The sequence below is a fragment of the Carassius gibelio genome, chromosome B12 (assembly GCF_023724105.1).
Source record: "Carassius gibelio isolate Cgi1373 ecotype wild population from Czech Republic chromosome B12, carGib1.2-hapl.c, whole genome shotgun sequence".
Classification (NCBI taxonomy): Eukaryota; Metazoa; Chordata; class Actinopteri; order Cypriniformes; family Cyprinidae; genus Carassius; species Carassius gibelio.
The window spans coordinates 22,723,996-22,727,570 of NC_068407.1; the positions used below are offsets into that span (position 1 = coordinate 22,723,996).

The window sequence follows — 3,575 nt, forward strand, 5'->3', positions numbered from 1 at the left end:
CTAGTGTCGAACATAAACCCACTTAAAAAAGCATGTGGACACGTAACAACTTAGTTTTGTGTCAGAACTTTTACACTTTCATTCATAAATTCACCCCGTCTGTGTTTGCGAAACGATTGAATCGCAGAATCCAGTCAAAAATAGAACTTGCTGTATAAAGCAGAACGTCACGGGATTTGGCTATTTTTGAATGAATACATCTATATTAGGGCTGTAAAATGAATTAAATATCGATATGGACTAGTGTATATGAATATTAAAGTTAAAAGAGACTACAATTGTTCTACACTGTAAAAACTAAAGGTTCCTGGAGGCACCTTTTGGGGTTCTTCACTTCGCCACGCCGGCGGAACCCTCTGAAGAGTTTCTAGGCACCGCTCTAAATGGGGGTGGTTCTCTGAGGAACTTTCAATGGTTCCTGGAGGAACCCTTTTATTAGGATGGCCAGGAACCACCTGGGGTGCTTCAAGGCACCATTTCCCTAATCCCCCCCCCCCCCCCCACACACTGGTTTATTTATTTTTTCCTGCTATTGACATTTTTAATGATTTAAAAAAATAAACTGAAAAAAATAAAACAAATGCATATAAAACATAGTTTATTGATAAGCAACAACAATATCCATAATCACCTTAAATAGTCAATATTGCACATCACAATCCCATTCATGGACACATCAGTAATATAGCTATAAACGAATAACAACAACAACAAAAAAAAAATACACCTTGGTAAAATTATTATCAAATAAATGGGACTCAATTATCTTAGAACTTTAAAAAACATTTCATGTACCTAAAACAATGATACAATTTAAATTAATAAATTCAATTCAATTTTAGACACAATGCAATTCATAGTAACATTTTCTTTCCTGTTCTAAATAGTGGTAACTGATTGGAAGAATAACTTCGAGAGCAGTGAATGGGAGAGTATCACAAATATATTTTTGCATTCTCATTTACTCAAATAACAAAACATAAACTCTAAAGATAGCATTTTCACAACTTTCAATCAAAGGAAAAAATCTGACAGAGACTGATAACAGCAGTCAGAAGAGAGAACAATGTCAAATTTATCATTCCTCCCAAAGACACTGGATTTGAAACACCCTTGCATTAGCTATTTTTTTTTTGTAATTTGATACAAATGTGAGATAATACAAAGTATAGTGTTATTAATGCACATAATTAAAAAAAAAATCAAAATATAAAACAATGGTGAGGATTTACGATGCTGATGGCCGCTGAAACGCATCATCAGTCTTATGCAAATGGTCCATGATATCCTCCTGAATGGCCAACAGATACAGCAGAAAAACAGTGTGCTTTAGTGTACTTTTAATTGCTTTTCTGTATAATCTTGAAAAGAACATAGGCACTCATAGTAAGGTGAACTCATGTCGGCAGGTTCATCAGCAAGAAGCTCCTCACCATCAGGAAAGACTGCAGTGCTGCTCTCACCAAATGGGTCTCCTGCTATTACCACAGCTGTTCTGAGATTATGTGTAGGCTGTTCATTGAAAAAAAGAGTGATTTACTTAAAATTAAATAACAAAATATTTACATTTATTCATTTAGCACAGGTATTTTTTTAATTATCTTAAAAATGAGGAACACCACAGGAATTATTTTTGTCATATTAGTGCATTGATTAATGGTTGTGGGCTAATTAAGTGCACAATGTGTGTTTAAGTTGTGTGTGTACACTACATATGTATACACACATGGACAAACTCATACTTACCTCATCACATACAGTCCAGGACAGCAGGATCATCATGTTACAGGAAGGGCAATGTTAGAATTACTCTGAAAACAATAAAAAAAAAGAAAAGAAAAAAAGAACTGTTCATAAACTATAAATATCTGAATGTTTTAGAAGGGTTTCTGGTGTGTCTCTGCAAAACTTATTTACACACCTACAAAAGATGAGGTACATCCAGAGAGGTCTGTTTATTGTCAGCCAGCATCAGACTTCAGCAGCTGTCTGTCCACTGCCTCACAGGTGTCCACTACAGAGCCACATTTCTTTATTAACTGCTGAATATAAAGAACATATGGGTAGTTTTTTTTATTGTTTAATTCAGTTCAGTGTAACAGTGTACACAGTCATATATAATTTTGGATTAGGCCAAGCTGAAACCATTTCAGTTATTTCAATGTCAAATAAATAATTAAATACTTACATAGTGCTGCCCTGTGAATCCTTTGAGATTTTTAGAGAAGTCATACTGGATTTTCTGAGGAGAGAAAATTATCAAAACCAGTTTTATGTAACGTTACATTATGTGCAAATGACTCTAAAAATAGGCTAATAGCCTAACTTTACATGTAACGTTAAGTTAACATGGATGTGTAACTATTTAACAAACGTACGTTAAACGACAACAATAATTTAGAAAAGTTGAAGAAAAGAGTTACAATGAATAAACGTAAACATCATGTGTAAGTTAAACCTAACTAATAATTATTGTTTGTGACCTTGTGTTTGTAGTCTCCATTTCGTCCCACAAAGTGCATTAGACTCTTAATCATCGCAGCTATTAAATTAATGGTTAAAACAAAAAAATCAAATCAAAAAAAAAAAACAAACAGTTTAATGTGTCAGCGTAGGAATTAGTATACACATAATAAACCTGTGTATTTATTTTGGAGCCTTTACTCACCTTGCGCAGTTGTTTCTTTCTTTGAGGAAAGGAGCCGTTACTTCTTTGTATTTGAAATCACTCTTCTACGCGCACGCGAGCAAACAGCAGGAGCGCGAGGACGCCAAGCCTCATGCATTTTCTTCTTGACAACGGCTGAACAGTTATTTCTGAATAATTTTAACTTATTTCACTAGAAAAAAAATCTAAATATTACTATTGTACCGATTGTTATAATTAGAGTTTTTTTATTTTATAAAATTAATGCGTTTAGTCATATTTAGTTAAATAATATTTTTAATGTTTGCTTTAAAGTTTCAAGGTAAACTATCCTCCTTCAAATGATTTAACATTAAGCCTATTTCAATAAAACTATTTTTAGTTATTGCAGTATTTAAGTTTAAGTCTGGAGGAAATTAATAAATAATAATAAGAAACATGGTGTAGCCACTGGATGCCTGTTTGCTTGTATATATACAAGCAAACAGGCATCCAGTGGCTACACCATGTTTCTTATTATTATTTATTAATTTCCTATTATTTATTCCTATTATTTCCTATTATTTATTAATATTCCCTATTGCTTAGAAGTGTTTTCAGAAATAATTGTAACATTTTAGTTGGATATTCTGTCTGTTTAGAAGATTTTGTATGTCCTTTTGTTATTTAATTTATTTATGTTTTGACAGAACAAGTGTGAAGATTTGTTCAACCATTTAGGTTTTTTTTTTTTTTTTCACATGCAAGTGCCACAAAACTAATTGTTCCATCACATTCCTAAAAAGTAAATAATAATAATAATAGGTCACATTTAATTTTTGTCACTTCTCTGGGTTCTTCCAGATGCTGGCTTTTCCAAGTGAGATCTTCCAGGAACCACTTTAATGTTAACAGAGCTTGCAGTAACCCTTTTTTAAAATGTGAGTTC

General features: G+C 32.7%; 1 long non-coding RNA gene across 1 annotated transcript; it reads right to left on the reverse strand.

The window, feature by feature from the left end:
- Window positions 1-506: 506 nt before the first annotated feature.
- LOC127969537 (uncharacterized) lies at window positions 507-3,102 on the reverse strand. Its single transcript, XR_008156321.1, has 5 exons — window positions 2,189-3,102; window positions 1,922-2,039; window positions 1,747-1,811; window positions 1,434-1,512; window positions 507-1,291 (listed from the first exon to the last, which is right to left on the reverse strand). It is a non-coding gene; the product is annotated as an uncharacterized LOC127969537 (long non-coding RNA).
- Between the last annotated feature and the right edge of the window lie 473 nt (window positions 3,103-3,575).